The sequence below is a fragment of the Marmota flaviventris genome, chromosome 10 (assembly GCF_047511675.1).
Source record: "Marmota flaviventris isolate mMarFla1 chromosome 10, mMarFla1.hap1, whole genome shotgun sequence".
NCBI lineage: Eukaryota > Metazoa > Chordata > Mammalia > Rodentia > Sciuridae > Marmota > Marmota flaviventris.
This window is the reverse complement of record NC_092507.1, coordinates 73,366,893-73,385,491: the sequence shown is the minus strand read 5'-3', so window position 1 is coordinate 73,385,491 and position 18,599 is coordinate 73,366,893. Positions and strand designations below refer to the sequence as shown.

Below are 18,599 nucleotides of genomic sequence, written 5' to 3'. Positions count from 1 at the left end.
AAGACATTAATTCTTCCCAAACTTATATATAAATGCTATGTAATCCCTATGAAAATCCCAACAAGCTTTTTGGTATAAATTGCCTGAATCTAAAACTTAACACAGACATATTCAAAAAACATAGAATAGGAAAAACATTTTGAAGTAAAAGAACAAAATTGGAAGACTTGCTCCATTTCTTTCAAGACATTATTAAGATACAGTAGACAAGATCATGTGGTACTGGCACAAAGACCACCTAAATCAATGGAACAGACAAGTGGATCCAGAAATACAACTATACACACATAATCAATATTAGAGGAAATTGGCAAGACAGATCAATGGAGGATACAATAGTCCACTCAACAGAAAGTATAGGAATTGGATAGCCATGTGTTTTTTTTTTAGAGGAATTTTTATTCTTATTTCACCCATATAAAAAAATCAAATTCAAAATTAATCATGGATGTAAATTAAGGGCTAAAATTTTAAAACTTCCAAAAGAAACAATCTCGGTAACACTGGGTTTGGCAAAGGCATCATGAGCATGACAAAACAATCAATTACTATAAAAGCAAACATCAGTGTACTGGACTGCACCAAAATTAAAATATAAATATGAAAAGAAAGCCACAGACTGGGAGAAAACTGTGCATGATGTATTACCAACAAAAGATTTGTATAACAGCAAAAGAATATTTGTATTTTACAATTAAATAATAAGAAAACCACCAACCTAAATTTTTTTTTAAGAGGATGAAAAGTTATTTTGGCTGTGATTTCAGTGTCAAGTCTACAGTCAGCCACCTCCATCACTCTGGGCCAAAGGGAGGCAGAACATTATGGCAGAAGGGCATGGTGGAGGAAAGCAGCTCAGGACATGGCAACCAGGAAAGAAAGAGCTCTGCTCACCAAAGATAAAATATAAACCCCAAAGTCACACTATCAGTGACTTACTTCCTCCAGCCACATCCTACCTGCCTATAGTTACTGCCACTTAATCCATGTAAGTAGCTCAATCTACTGAGTAACTTACACCTCTCATAATCTAATCATTTTACCTCTGAAAATTCTTGCATTATCTAACACATTAACTTCTGGGAGATACCTTGTATCTAAACCGTAACATTCTGTCTCTTGCCCCCCAAGTCTCATGTCCATCTCACAATGCAAAATCATTTAGTCCATTATCAAGCATTCTCATAGTCTTAACATTTCCAACATTGCCCAAAAGTCCAAGTCCATAATCTCATCTAGAACTCAAGGCAAACTCTTAGCTATGAGAGTAAAGATCAAAAGCAAGTTATATATATCAAAAATGTAATAGCATACAGTAAACATTTCCATTCCAAAAGAGAGAAATAAGGACATAAAAAGAAGGGATGAGACCAAAGCAAGATGGAAATCCAGCTGGGCAAAGAAGCCATGTAGTTCCACACCCAGCATCTGGGACATCTGGCATCATGATTTTCTCTCTAAAGGGTTTGTGTAGCTCTCTGCTCCTATGGCTTTGCTGGTTGCAGCGCACAAGGACTCTCTTGGCTTGTTGCTGCTTGATTCCCATAGCTTTCCTTGGGAGACATCCCCTTTATTGGCATCTCTTAATCTCAGGGGTCACTACTGTAGCTTCAGCTTCCTTCTCACATCTTCAGGCATCACCCTCTCAGGAACACCTTGCAGGGACTCTGACCCTGCTACACTTTGCCTAGTTTCTCAGGCCTTCCTTTGAAATTTCTGTGGAAGCCTCCATGACCCTTCAATTCTAGCATCCTATATTCCTATAGAACCAGCACTATGAGATTGCTGCCAAGGTCTGCCACTGTCTTAAACCAAGCCTCATGGGACCTCAACTGCAGCAGCCTCTCAATGCCTGGGTGGCTGAGCATGCTGAAAAAAACTTCCTAGGTCTGTCTGGGCAAGCAGGGTGCTCCCATGGCCTCTTCTCAAAGGAATTTTTACTTTTACATCCTTTGAGCCTGAGATGAGTGTGGTCTTGCCAATCAATCCCTGAGATTTCCTGAAACTATCTTTGCACAGTATACTCAGCATCTCTTTAGTGGCCATAATGTCTTTAGCGACCACAACCTCCTTAGCCCCAGTTTTATTCACATTTTTCTGACAAAACTACAAGATTTTCAAATATTTCCATCTGCTTTCTGTGCCTGATTATCAGAGAAAACTTGGATAGAAGCCATCAGCAATATCCATGCTGACACCTAAATGCTATGCTGCCTTGAAATTTTTTCCACTAGAATAATTAGTACATCTCCTTTACATTGAGCCTCACAAAAAGTTTCAGAACATGGGCAAAATGTAGACAACTTCTTTGCCAGAATATAACATGAATGGTTTCTATTCTAATTTCCAAGAGAATCCTACTTTGAAACCTTATGAGCCCATTCTTTACTGACTGTCCTACTGACATTCTGGTCTTCTGAGTCCCACCAGAATTGCCCATTAAGCTCTGATAACAACATTCTAAAGGTTTTCCAGTCTGCATATCTAAACTTTTCAAAAATTTATCTCCATACAAACCAGCTTCAAAAGCTTTCGAACCACATAGTCAGATTAGTCACCACAATGACGCCATTTCTCAGTACCAATTTCTGCTTTAGTCTGCTTTTGCATTGCTGTGGACAAGAACAACATAGAGGAGGAAAACTTTACCTGGGCTCATGGTTTCACAGGTTTATTCCACAGTCAGTCAATTTCATAGCTCTGGGCCCAAGGTGAAGCAGAACATCATGGTGAAGGAAAGCAGCTCAGAGCAAAGCAACCAGGAAGCCTCTAACTTTTTTAAATGGACAAAAGATTTGAACATTGTCCTCAAAGAGAGAGATGCAGATAATAATGTGAGAAGATGTTCAACATAGCTAGTCATTAGGGAAAAGAAAATTGAAACCATAATGACATATCATATAAACTTAACAGAATGGTTGAAATTAAAGACTTGATCATATCAAGTCTTGTCAAGGATATAAAATAACTTGAATTCTCATGAACTGCTTGTGGGTATAGAAAATGGGACAACCACTTTAGAAAAACGTTTTGTAATTTTATTTAAAAGTTAAATATTCATTTAACTATACAATCTAGTCTGTCCATACCTAGGGATTTACTCAAGAGAAATAAAAGCATACATCAATACAAACTCTTGGGCTCAAATGTTCACTACCTCTTTAACAGCCCCAAATGAGAAACAACTTTCATGCCCATCAACCAGTAAATGACTAAACAAATGATACTATATTCATACGATGAATTACTGCTAAATAATACAAAAACTATTGATAAACACATACATATATAGAGAGACACACACACACACACACAATGAAAGAGTCTTAAAATCATAATGCTGAGTTAAAGTAGACCCTTCCTTTTCCAAAAAGTATATATGCTATATAATATATATAAAAATAAGCTAAGTTCCTAGTTTCATTCTAGTTGATTGTTTCCAAACTAATTTATGGCAAGTTTATCTTATTATTGTTATTGCATAAATCAATAATGTGTGAACTCAAAGTAAGAGGGCTGCTGCTTCCATGAAATCCAAACTGAATTCTCCAGAAAGACCTAGTACATACTGGTCTAAAGTCAGATAATGATAAGGCAGTTGCAAAATACTTGAAGGAAAAATCTAGAGAACTACATTGTTTCGCAAAGGCCTTACATTTTTGCTTTACTTCAAAGAAACCTAAATTAGAAAACACAAAATAAGTATTATAAATATTCTTTATAAAACAAAATGTGGAAATTAGAAAATACAAAATAAGTATTATAGTCTTTTTATAAAACAAAATGTGAAACTCCCATAAGTAGACCCAATTTCAAGAAAACAATTTTTTTGCATTTTTGATATGTGCATTACTGAATGCACAGTTATACAAATATTGAAACTACAATTCTCATATGCATCAACTCATTAAAATAGGGCTTCACCAAAGAATAAGATGGGTTCCCAGGGCCTTTTAATTTCATTTTTTCCTTCTATCATAAAAACAAATGTACTCCATAAAAGGATAGATCAACAATATCAGAAAGAAAAGGGAAATAACATATAATCTTACCATTCAAATATAACCAAAGTATATATCTGGGAATATTTCTTTACCGTTTTTTCTATGCTTGTATTAAAACGTCAATTTGTGACAATATAAATACATTTATTTCCTTTCTTTTCCCCTTAACTTTACAAACAGTCTAGTGCTCCTATATTGTTTGAAAACATTGTTATTTAAAATAGTTGCACTTGGCACAGGCTTTTAAAATTATAGAATCCATACATACAGATGTTGATGTCTCCCTATGATATTGTACAAAAGAAGTAGTCATTTCTACCAAGAAGTATTTCTTTCTTCATGAACTGATAAATAGGAAAGATAATAGGGATTAAAATGAGCTAAAAATTGGATTCCTGATTAAGATGCCACAGGCAATAAAAACTACATTTTAAAAGAGAGATCTTCCATAATAATTCTCCCTCATTCTAATGGGAGAATTCTCAGTTTATTAAAATCTACATGAGCACCTTCTCAGAAAAAACAAAGCAAACCAACTAGAAAATTGTAACAACCTGTGGCAGTTATAATAAAAGCACTTCCCACTTCAAAGGAGAACAGTTAAAAAAAAATTACCTATACCGTGGAATTTTTAAAAGGAGTTTAAAAACATACCTTATGTATTAATGCTAAGACAGAAACATGCAATGTCATTTCATGTCTGATGCCTAAGTACTGACTTCCTAAGTTAGCATTCTAGTAAAACAATAAGATAAAAATAATACAGATAACAAAAATGGTAACAGTTCATCTAAGATGGCTCCCTATGCAAATATTGCCACATTTAAAAATTACAGCTGGGTGAGTGCCTCTTCCATTCCTGCCTGGGAGAGCCCCTCTCCCTGCTGCCCGAGCCTGGGTAAGCCCCTTTCCCTGCTGACCCAGCCTGGGTGAGCCATTCCCTCTGACATCCTTGCCTGGGTGACCCCCTTCCCTTTGCTGCCCCTGCCTGGGTGAGCCCCTCCCTATGCTGCCCAATCTGAGTGAGCCCCTTCCTCTACTGGTCATCCTGCCCAGTGAGCCTATACTATCCTTGGGGACAGAGGAGCCTTGGTCATTGCTAAAGAGATTTTTCAGCTTCCCTGCCCTAGAGGAGGCTGGTGGAGTCCCACTTCAGCCACCTCCTCTTTCGCTGGGGTGGTCTACCCTCTCTGCCCCTGTGGTGGGTCAGCATCCAGTGTGCTCTGAGGGGCCCAGGGTGGGTCATGTGGCCTGGAGCAGTTCAGTGGCCCAGAGACACGCTGTGGCTGAGGCCACCTCTCCCACTGGAGATGAAGACCCACCTCAAGTCCCCTCAATGCCCCAGTAGGCAGAGGTGCTGTTTTAGTCAGCTTTTTCACTGCTGTGACTAAAGGGTCCAACCTGAACAACTGTAGAGGAGGAAAAGTTTATCTGAGGGCTCACAGTTTCTGAGGTCTTAGTCCACAGACAGAAGGCTCCATTCCTTGGGGCTCAAGGTGAAGCAGGACATCATGGCAGAAGAGTGTGGCAAAGGGAAGTGGTTCACAGGGTGATCAGAAAGCAGAGAGAGACTCCACTTGCCAGATACAAATATATAACCAAAGCCATGCCCTAATTCCCACTTCCTCAAGCCACACTCCCTAGCCTTCAGCCACCACTCAGTTAATCCCATCAGGGCTGAATTCACCGACCAGGTAAAGACTCTTATAACCCAATGATCTTCCCTGTGATCCCTCTATCGCATTACAATGAGCTTTGGGGGAACACTTGATCTGAATACCAGGAATGTTACAGATGTTGAGTGTATTGATTAGTGAAATGTGTGTTGATTAAATAGTGAATGACTATAAGCAATGTGCCCATAATGTGAACTCCAGAACTCAGATAGACTGCAGAACTTAGACAGACTTAAGTTAGTGATACAAGAGTCTACACCCTGAGTGTACACCCCAGGCTTTAACCAGTTATCAGCTGTAAACACAACCAAGCTAGGACTTAAAAACCCAGAATTTGGACACCAGCGGGACTAACAGGACCTGGACAGAGAGACTGAGACTTCCATTGCTGTTTGCCCCCCTGTGCCAGACTTCCTCCAGCAGATGGAGTCCCAGCAACCCGGACTTAAGACATGTCATAGGTGAGTATGGGACCCTTGGGTGTAGACTCAGTTAGGACTTAGAATTAGGATGCATATCTGAAGTGTGATGAGCATTAATAAAACAGATTTGGTTGAATCTATAAATAAATAAATAAATAAAAATAAAAATTACAAGGCTGAATAGTGCTAGTATTCTATACTACAGAACCTCTTTCCTGCCCAGTGTTACAGCCTGTTGAACTAGATAATTTTTACCAAGAATTCATTCTGGGCCCAACATTTCAATGGCTCTATACAAATTTTATAGAATTTTAATTTAAGTTATTATGAGATTTAAAATATAAGAGCACATTTTATCATTTCCCAGAATTTCTAAATAAAAATTACTTTTAATATTCAAAGAAAATTTATTGTCACAAAACATGTTATGGTACAAAATAATCACCTAGTTTTTTTATTTCTATATGTGCATTGTGTGTGTCATATGTAGAAATAGATTTGATGCATTTTGTAGTCATATTTTAAAAGCATTTTTTATGTACACACAAATACACATGCATTTTTTTAAACAATAAGATATTATTTCAATTCTAAGTGACAACACTCCTAACAGGGCATGAACTACCACGCAGAATATAACATAATTATATTCACAACAAAGCCTTTGTTTACTTTTCATTTCTGACCAAATCAGAATTCAGTAAACAATATATCTCTTGTCAGTTGGTTCTTTAGGGAAATAATAATTCCAATTAATGATTCCTGTTTTACAAGTAAATTTAGAATAAAAAATTTTTGTTGCCCATGAAGTCAAAGTATAAGGCACTTTAAACATAATATGGTCTCATAAAATGGTTTAATCTAAAGGCTTAGTTAGAACCATTTACAAAATGGTACCATAGACTAGTCTAATGTCTGTTGGGTTTGTTTTTTGATTTCACTTTTTTTTTCCCCCTTAATACTAGGGATCAAACCTTGGGTCTCACAAAATACTAAGAAAGGGGTCTACCACTGGCCTACAGCACCATCACTAAAGAAGTATTTTTATAAGGGTATATTAATTTGCCCAATTCCCAAGCTCCACATTACTTAACCACTATTATTAGTTAACCCTTCAGATATCATTTTATGCATTATAGCATGCGTAAGAAATAAAAGAAACAACTATTTTCCTTTTTTTGCACAAATATTAGAATAGTATATTTTTTTCTTCATGCTGCCTTTATTTTTTAAACTTACCAACTGTCAAGATCTTACTATATCAAAACATAAAGACTTTCCATGTTCCATTTTAAAGCAGTTCAGCACTTAATGATATGGATGTACCATCATTTTCCTATTGCTGCTATAACAAATTACCACAAAATTAATAGCTTATCGGAATATAAATTTATAATCTATGGTTTTGAAGCTCAGAAGTCCTACAATCAAGGTGCTGGAAAAGGTTGTGTTTCTTCTGGAGGATCTAAAAGAAAATCTACTCCCTAGACACCCTTTTCTAGCTTCTGAGGCTGGCTATCTGCTTTCCTTGGGTGATGGCCTCTTTCTCCAACTTCAAAGGAAGCAGTAGAGCATCTTCAAGTATCTCTCTGACTATAACCCCTGCTTCTGTCATCACATCCTTTTTTTCAGTTTCTCCTGACTCCCCTTTTAGGATTATATTGAGATCACCTACATAATTCAGAACAATCTCCCCCTAGCTCAACATCCTTAATTTTATCCCATCTGTAAAACTCCTTTTGCCATATAAATTAACATACTCACATGTTTTGGGAATTAGGATGTGGGCATATTTGGAGACACATTTGTAGTTCAGTATACCACAATGATATATCTGCCTTATTAATTTTATAAGAATCACTGACCCTTTCAATAGTCTTTTAGAAGGATGCTGAGTACATACACTTATTAATACTGTAAAAGCTTTTTGAGTGACAGAATTTGAAGGATTTTGAAACCTTAAGATTCTTTCAAAATGTGACTCTGACCTCTAAGAGATTCATTCTACAAGGTGACAAAGTATATTGCATTTTTTAAAATGTAGCATTTATGAGCACATTTCTAACACAGAATTTTAGTGAACAATTTAAATCTGATGAAAAGAATCACTAAAGCTTAAATGATAAAATTATCAATCCATTGTTAATCTTCTCCCCTTTGGAATTTAGAAAAACCATTCATAGTTGTTATCCTGGTGGCCACAGACAAAAAACGAAACAAAACAAAACAAAAACTAAAGAACACGAAAAAAATCTCAAGTGCTCTAGAATAAAAATTCTTCATGTATATACTGCACATTTGCTATTTCTTTGTAAGATTAGCATTTTCAACATAAGAGTTTACATTTTCATTTATCATGGAATATTGACCATGACCCTCCTCACTGGTTTCTCAAAACCATTCTCAACACTAATTCCATTTTTGTTGAATACACTGAGACAAATTTAAGGGGCAAATGGTTTACTCATTTTAAAGATACACTTAAGATTCATCACTACTACTTCTTTATGTTTGAAAATTAATAATCTTTGCATATCTGCAAAAATATCTCTATTAGATAATACAATCTAATGGTTGTATCTCAATTGGTAAACCCATAAATCTTATTTTTCTCCATTTGTCTCTTATTATTAAGTTCATAATTGCTAAATTATAAATTCAGTTAACACAAGTCAAAACATTATACAAGCTAAAAAATTACGGTTTAAATAAAAACTTGCACTGAAGAATAAAAGATAATTTCAGTGCCTTACTATAGAGCTGCTATGAGGTCATTCATACACTACACAAGATCCTAGTAACATAGTTACTATGTGATACAATCTTTGCACTCCAAGAGAAAATTCTTAACTACTTTTTAGCAAAGATTCTCGATTACCTAGAACTTCTAAGCATCCTATGGGGTTTTTCGACATTGTCCATTGTAGTTACCAACTAAAATTCAATTCCCTTGAAAAATATTTATGAATATAACATGTTATCTGAGATATGCTGCAGTGGAAAAGGTACAGATGAAATAAAGACAGATGTAAGCTGACAAACTGATAATTTGGTAATAAATATGTAAGGGGTCCATTTTACTATTCTATTTGTATATATTCTGATAATAGCCATAATAATTCACAAATATATAATCCCAAATACAATTTATTAAAACATCTGAACAATGTCATTTATTATTATTTTTCAATCCAGAGGCCCCTATGATTAGAAGATGGGATTACAATGCATTAAATGAATTAGACAAAAACTGGGAATAAGTCAACTGAAAGGAAGAAAACTATTTCTTACAAAGGTCAGTTAATCACAGCCAGGTGTTCATCCAAAAAAAATCCGTAGTGGTTAACCCTATTCAAAACTTGTAATTACACTGGTCTTTCCTATATACATTTTATAGTTTATCTTCACTGTTTAAATCACTGATTTTTTTAAAAAGTGATAAAAGGGAAAAATGCATTTTTATTAATAAGAACTCAATGAAGATAAACAAGCAGGACCATGGATAAAAAGAATCCAGATGACTTTGAGTTAACCTCTGATAGTGAAGAGCTGTCATTACCAACCCAGAATAATTTATAAACACTTTCCCTAGGATCATTAAAGTAAGTAATTTCCTATAATAATCTATAAACTATCATAATAACCAGAGAAAAAAGTTTTGAAGATGACCTTAAATTTATTTTAAAAGTTAGTGGGAGGTTTAGAATGGACTTTCAATTAAATTAGCATTTTAATATTCAAGTCCATTTTGACCTTTAACAAAATTATACAGTTTGGTAAAGAGAATTAATATACTACAATTCCAAAATAGATTACTTTTCACCCAATACTATTTTTGATACTACTAACTTCAAATACAAAAGAGTTTACAAACTAAAAGTTTCACAATATACTATCACTTTAAAATGTTTTTCTGTCACAGGCAAAACTTCTCATGAGTCTGGTATTCTCTGTCTATTCATGTACCATCATTTTGGTATGATTTAAGTTATTTGCAAAATAATGCCTATTAATAAGAATTGTCTTTACTTATCGCTATTGGATTCTATTAAATATCACACAAAATATTCTACATTTTAAAACTGCTTTGCAATTATTAATAGTTAATCATGTGTAATTCAAGTATCTCTTGCAACAATTTAGAAAAAATGGTGCATTGGCCAGTGCCAGGAAATTATACCATACAATATTACTGATAATTTGGTGGTAGCATGGAACATGTTCCATTTTAGAAACTATCCATTTGTTCTTTAAAAAAATAATCATCCAGCAAGTTCTCTTATAACAACTGCCTAAGAGTCCCACTGTAAGAAGCAACAACTTCTCTCCTCTCCACCGTTCGCCCTGCAACCACAAAGCAGCAACCATGTGTGAGTGCATCTCCACCTACATTGGTGAGGCTGGTGTCCAGATTGGCAACGCATGTTGGGAGCTCTACTGCCTGGAACATGGCATCCAGCCTGATGGCCAGATGCCAAGTGACAAGACCATTGGGGAAAGAAATGACTCCTTCAACACCTTCTTTAGCAAGACAGGCACAACAAGCAGTGTCTGTAGACCTGGAACCCAGTGTCATGGATGAAGTTCACACTGGGATCTACTGTCAGCTTTTCCACCCTGAACAGCTCATCACAGGCAAGGAAGATAATACCAATAACTATGCACAAGGCCACTACACCATCAGCAAGGAGAGCATTGACCTTGTCTTGGACTGAATTCATAAAGTGGCTGACCACTGCACAAGCCTTGAGGGCTTCTTGGTTTTCCACAGCTTTGGTGGGGAAACTGGTTCTGGGTTCACCTCTCTGCTGATGGAATAAGAAGTCCGAGCTGGAATTCTCCACTTACCCAGTCCCCCAGGTTTCCACAGCTGTAGTTGAGCCTTACAACTCCGTCCTCACCACCCACATTATCCTAGAGCACTCTGATTGTGTTTTCATGATAGATAACGAGGCCATCTATGACATCTATCACAGAAACCTTGACACTGTGTGCCCAACCTGAATAGATTGATAGGTCAATTGTGTCATCTATCACTGCTTCCCTCAGATTTGATGGAGCCCCAAATGTTGACCTGACAGAATTCAGACCAACCTAGCACCCTATCCCCATATCCACTTCCCTCTGGCCACATATGCTCCTGTTATCTCTGCTGAGAAAGATTACCATGAACAGCTTTCAGCAGCAGAGATCTCCAATGCTTGCTTTGAGCCAGCCAACCAGATGGTAAAATGTGACTTGCTGTCTGTTGAACTGCGGTGATATGGTCACCAAAGATGTCAATGCAGCCATTGCCACCATCAAAATCAAGTGTATCCAGTTTGTGGACTGGTGCTACACTGGCTTCAAGGTTGGCATTAATTACCAGTCTCCCACTGTGGTGCCTGGTGGAGACCTGGCCATAGAACAGTGTGCTGAGTAACATCACAGCCACTGCTAAGGCCTGGGCTCACCTGGATCACAAGTTTGACCTGATGTATGCCAAGCATGCCTTGTTCACTGGTAGGTGGGTGAGGGGATGGAGGAAAAAGTTTTTTGAGGCCTTTGAGGACATGGTTGCCCAAAAGAAAGATTATGTGATTGATGTAGATTCTGCTGAAGGAGAGGATGAGAAAGAAGGAGAGGAATACTAAAGTTAAAATATGTCACAAAGGTGCTGCTTTTATAGGGAAGCTTATTCTGATTTGAACATTGAAAAGTTTGGTCTGATCAATTAATCTGTATGTAGTATTATATGTTCTCACATACAATTACTGGCCTATGCTTTAAAACATGAATGTGTTGTCACAAACCCAAGCTGTCCATTTCTCTGAAGGGTTTTAAAACAGTATTCCCTCTCTTAAAAAAAAAAAATCCAACATTTTTAATCTTTCAATTTTTTGCCATTTTCATTATCTAAATGACATTCTTTCATTATAATATAAATTGGTACTGCAAGAGCGCTCTCTAGATCAAGTTTTAAACAACCATATATTAAATATCCACACACAGAATTTAAGAATTTAAAATCCAGGAAATAATCTTAGAGAAGTACTACTTCAAGTTCTGGTCTAAAACCAAATAAAGAGCTTTTGCCAGAATGTAACAATTAAATTCACCACCTCCTTAACCCATGATGTCCCAGCATCTCATATATAGGACACTTAAAAAACTTAAATTGAGTTGGAAGTGGTGGCACACACCTGTAATCCCAGTGATGTGGGAGGCTTAGGCAAGAGGATCACAGGTTTGAGGCCAGCCTTAGCAATTTAGTGAGACCTTGTTTCAAAATAAAAAAATAAAAAGGGCTGGGAATAGGAATGTGGCTCAATGATTAAGCACCCATGAGTTGAATCCCCATTAACAAAACAAATTGAGCAACAGTGCTGGGACATAATCAATCAATGGTCTTACTACCAAAAGTGGGCGGGGATGGAAGGATCAACCAAATTTAACAGTACACTAGTGCTTTGATTTATATTCTGCCACAATATACATATGTCCTTGCGGTATAATAATAAACACTTTTTGTGGATTAGCAGGAAGTTCACAGACAACACTTTGAGTAGCACTGTCATATAATTTAGTGGTTCTCAATCTTTGCTTCCCACATTAGAACCACCTGGAAAACTTTAGAAAATATGAACATCTGGACTTCACCTCCAGAGACTCTGGTTTAATTGATCTGAGGTTGGACTGGGGCATAAGTATTCCCACTGATCTTGTCCTATCTCATTCCATAAATAGGAACACCAAGACATGGAGAACTAAACAATTTATTCTCAGTTTTTAGGGTGTGAAAATAAAATAACAGACTCCATTCACTTTTGATTATATTGCTTACATAAGATTAATTTCCTTCTTCATGATTTCAGATAGAAGATTGTTTTTAATGTAGATCTTGGCAATCTTAGTATACAGGTTTTCTTTTTTCTTTTCTTTTTCTTTCCTTATTGAGAACCTTCAACTTTTCATTTAAAATAAATGCTTTATGGCTTCTCTCTGGCATATTTGAACTGCCAGAATCATTAATGTTGAACTTTGGGGCCACTATTAAGTAAAATATGGGTTACTTGAATACAAGCATTTCAATACCAAGACAGCTGATGTCATAATCAAGATGGCTGCCAAATAACTAACGGTTAGGTAGCATAGATAGCACAGTTCGGTAACATCTCAGTGGGATGGGGTGGGACAATGTGAGATTTTGTAATGTTACTCAGAACAGTGTGCAATTTAAAATTTAAAATTTATGAATTGTTTATTCCTGGAATTTTCAGTTTAACAACTTGGTCACAGAGGCTGAGGGTAACTAAAATAAACTTATAGCAATGCATTCTCAAATTTTTTAAATTTTCATTTCCCAGTATAAAATTATGCTATAAGGTTAAATATACTTTTTCAAACTGTATCCTCACCTATTTTGATCTACCTCTAGGACACACCCTCAGCTAGGAAAGAATGTCCTGAGCTCTAAATGCTATGAGTTCTCAGCTAACTAAAATTATGCCTCTTTCCTATCATTTTCAAGCATATTCCTCCTTCCAATAGGTAGTAAAATGACTTAATTGTAGCTCTTATCTTATGACCCTCCAGCACACCAAGCTAGGGCATTAATCAAAATAGTTTACACAAATGATAAAAGAAAGTAGACACTAAACTAAGGATGTAGAAGCAACTCACAAGAATAAATACAGCTGGACAGAGAACGGGTTAACAAAGGGAGCTGCAGTGTTTGAAAACTGACATTGGTATACCAATTGTATCCCCCCCCCAAAAAAAAACCTATGCTCTCAACTAGTGTTAGGTAACTGACCATTACCCATCTTTATTACTGGTTAAAAACATGAAGAAAATTACTTCTACATGTTGAGTTCTGTTTCAGACAATTACATAATATATATTATATAAAATATAAACCAGAAAAACAAGTTGACTTTAAATTTCACTAACATTTATTTAACAATTCTATTTACCATTCTATTTAACATATGCTATGTGACATAATTCACCAAAGTATAGTCTTACCATACTTTTACAAATGTTACATGCATGCTTTTTGAACAAATACAAGATTTCTTCATTAGAACACACAAACATATCTCAGTGAAAGCAAGAACCAAATAAGCAATGGATGTGGACTGGAAACTGTGTAACTAATAGTCATAACAGAATTGTGGGCCTGTCATAGGTAATATTAGTACATTTGCTGTGAATACTAGTATTTGAAAAAAAAAATTACTTCCTTCAAAAACACCAAACTATTCCTAATCAAAAAATGTGACTGTAGTCTATTGGCTCACTTTTGTAAGAAAATAAGAACAGATCTTTAATATATTATCTTTTAAAATCACAGATGCAGCCTTATCTCTATAAGTCCACCCTACTCTAACTTCAAGAAACTAAAAACCACACTAGTAATTTTACTCAAATGATAAACTTGTGATTGTAAAAATGAATTCATATTTCATGTTTAATTTTTTAAACTTTTTTTTAATTGTTGATGGACCTTTATTTTTAATTGATTTATATGTGGTGCTGAGAATCAAACCCAGTACTTCACACATGCTAAGCAAGTGCTCTACAACTGAGCCACAATCCTAGCCCTCAGATTTAATTTTTAATTCATGTTATATTATGCAAATCATAATTCTAGGAAGAATACAATAAAGAAGAAAAGGGATTCCTAGAGATTCATGAAGTTTTAAAACAAATTTTTAAGTTTCAGCATGGGGAGCAAATTGTAGAACTGTTAATGAATTCAATCATCCTTTATAAAAAGAACACACATTAAAATATTGATAGAAAATATATGTACAGGTAAGTTCCTTCTAGAGAAAAAAGGATTTCAAAACATAAACTGTCCACATGAAAAATATATATATAAATTAGGTCTTGAAAATATAATATATTCCACACAAAGGTCTCAGGTCTCCATTCCATTTCTCAAACAATTATGTCTTATTTCAGAGTCACACCTTCCCATACCCTATTTTGTGATCCTAGGGCTGTGTATCTGCAAACTAGATTTCTTGTTTGTCACCTGACTCTATGCAAGATTCTGCCAGTAAGGAACACTAGGGGGAGACTAGAAAACATGAGAAACTCCCTCTTGTTTCCTATCAAAGCAAAACAATGCTTTGCTGATAGCAGCAAATATTGGTTCATCACAATTTTTTAGACATAACAACAGCAGCCAGATAGTACCATATCCTCAGTTCAATGGGCCTTAGTTCTACAACCCCTGCTCCTTTCTGTTTCTCCAGTACAGAAGCAGCAGCTGCTTTCAGCAGTTATCATCACTCAGTTACCTTAGTGCTTTCACTTTGCTAATTCAACTCTCCAACATTTATGTAGCCAACTCTCTATATCATATTCTCTTGATGAAACACATAGTAAATGTGCCTAACTGATTTAACCCTGGCCATATCTCCAGTGATACAGGTAGCTATTTAATCTTACATATTTAACTACAAAATACATCTTTTAATTACTAAAATATATATTAGGTTTGATAAGTACATTGTAGGGTCACTTACTAGATAATTTCTCACAAGTCAAAATTATATTTTAGTTATGGTACAGTTCAAACATGAACACATCTCACAGAAAACAATAGGTGAAATAAAACATACCAGCTTTAGAATGGATCTTGGAAACCAAACACTATAAAATTTTATCTAAATATCTCTATCTCAATAGCAACTGTCACCATTTATTGAGGACCTACTATAATATGGTGTTGCAGCAATCCTATAAAATACATTTAATCATTCCCATTTCTTGGTTAAGAAAATTAAAAAGGTTAAGTTTCTTGTCAAAGTTTATAATAGTTCCCAAGTGGCACAACTTGAAAACTGAGATCTGTTTGATCCTCTAAACTCTCCATTTTGCCAAGTTTCCTCCTTTGATTAATCTGATGCACAACTGCTATCAAAAGTCTTTATGACACTGTTCTTTCAATTGTTAATAGCTACTAATATGCCTATAAGCTAAAAAGGCTTTAGAGGATAATTGGGTCAATAAGGTATTCATTTGTGTTTCTGTTTTTTCCCAAACAATGAGATCCCCCGCCCATGCCTATTTAGCGCTTGACTATAGTCTCTGGATTTTGATTTAAACTTTTCTTGAGTTGTGCTGCTGGAACATAAACCTAACAGATAACTGATGAAAAGCCATTGAAGAAATTGGAGAAAGGAATGAACAGGACAATGAATAGGCATGTTGTTTTTAACAGTTGAAAAGTTGTCATTAGGAAGTGCTAAAGAATGAAAATAGAACTAATGAATATAAAAAAGCACAGAGACAGATTTTGACTTAATATAAGAGCATATTAAGCACATAAATATTTTAATAAACATGGTATTTTACCTTGAAAAAGACCTGAAGTTTGCTTCTGAAAGTGGGCCTTAAAAGTAATATGAATGGGTGTGGTGCACAGCACAGGAAGAAAACTGAGGTAGTTGTTTAATCTGTGTGTGATTTGTATATTCCTTCGCTGCTCAGTGGGTACTAGGTGCAATTTTTTTTTTGCATTTATCTAGTTTCTTGGGGATAAAATCAAGCATAAACACAAAATTTGTGTTATGCTCCAACTGTTTCCAATGTGTCAAATGTGCTGTAACCAGTTCATGTTTCAAAGTTAGTGTTACAGCAAAACAGATTAAACTGGTATAATTTTTATGAAGAATAATCTGGGAATACATATAAAATTTTAAATGTACATGCCCTTTTACCTACAAATTCTAGTTATTCTAAAAATAAATAACTACTTATGCAAATGGACATATTTACAAAGCTATGCATTGCAACCATTATAAGCATTCTAAATATCTGTCAATAGATTAATAGTTAATAAATAAATTTGGTTCATGTATTTTGAGGAAAAGGTTTCAGAAGAAATCAGCCATGCTGATCGTGTTGTCAGACTTCTAGCCTTCAGAACAGAGAACATAAAATTCTATGGTGTAAGGTACCTGGTATTATTTATGGCAGCCCTAGCAAACTGACATAGACCTAAATAGAGTGGGCTATACAAATACTTATTAAGAATCATATCTAAAATCTGTTTGAAATTCAGGAAATAGTGCTAATCTGTAAGCTGAGTGCAGTAGAGCACTGATGGTAAGAAACACGGTCTTCCCCATTCACGTCCATATTGCATCTACTAGAGTAAGAAGTAGAAAAATAACAACATATGATTATGAGAGAGAGGCAAATGCACATAGTTGAAACTAAAACCCTGAAATTACTCAATACTTTATGACACTCCAGGGAACTTCATTTTTACCTTTTTTTCCTACTCCTCAAGTACTGAGCCAACAAGATTTGAAATGGCCAGCATACCTTGTGATAAGGGGCTTTTTTTTTTTCCTAAACAGCAAATGAGAACTTATTCTCAGAATAAAATTTAGCAAACATTGTACTGGCACATAATAAAAAGGCCAAAATAACATCTTCAACCCTACCCTTGAAGTCATAAACACAAAATAACAGAAGATATTCTGAAAAATTTTAAAAGGCTATCCAAACTGAATTTTACAATAAAATCCCTGCTTGCCCAGCTTCCATTATTGGTTTACGTTTGAGAAAGTTGATCTCTATGAGAGTCAGAAAGTTTTTATTGTTGACAGCACAAATACACTGTGAAGAGCAGATGCTGTCATCAAATTGTAGTATTCAGTTACTCTGCTTTGAAATTAAGTGAAGTACTTGTTTAAAAATGTTTTCTCATTAGAATGTACAATGATCATTTAAAACTCTATCTGCTATAATAGGATATTTCTATAACACTGCAATCTGGACTATGCCATAAACACTATTGTACTTGAACAGATGGAAATCATAAAGTGATATTTAGCTACAGATTTCCTGTCATATAGTTTTGCAAACTGGAAAAGAAGAAATCAACATTTGCAACCACTAAAAACAAAATACTCTCTAGTAAGCTAAAGTGATGGTAATGTGACATGAGAATATAAATGCCTTCAATTTAATGTACTGTGGCTTTCAGGGAAAAAAAGAAAATATTAAAATGATACTTCACAAAGTTAATCAAGACTATAATGAAGCAGGGATGGGAGAAGAGGTGATATGTAAGATATCCTCAACATACAGAGTCTGGCATTGCACATTAGTTTTAGCTGAACACAGGATATATGTTCTAGTGAACTTAATATTTGATGGTCAAGAAGATATTAAGGAATACCCTTTGAACTTCAGAGTTGCAATTTCTGCCCACAGGAAATGGAGTGATGATACTTGCAATCTGCTTCATAAAATTATAAGAAAGGGCTTTTTAACTCAGTAGATGGGTATCTAATTTATCAACCACATAATATAAGATCATGTCATTGACTGCATACGTTTGAAATTCTTTTTATTCTACTTTTTATTTATTTTTTCCAATTTGTTATACATGACAGCAGAACACATTTCAGTTCATAGTACACAAATGGAGCACAATTTTTCATTCCTCTGGTTATACAGAGTAGAGTCACACCTTTTGTGTCTTCATA

General features: G+C 35.3%; 1 protein-coding gene and 1 pseudogene across 2 annotated transcripts in view; one reads left to right on the top strand and one right to left on the bottom strand.

Moving 5' to 3' along the window:
- Hs2st1 (heparan sulfate 2-O-sulfotransferase 1) overlaps window positions 1-18,599 on the bottom strand; it is a 175,568-nt gene that overhangs the window by 69,848 nt on the left and 87,121 nt on the right. The gene's annotated exons all lie outside the window — the stretch shown is intronic.
- Window positions 10,469-11,735, top strand: LOC114092667 (tubulin alpha-1A chain-like; annotated as a pseudogene).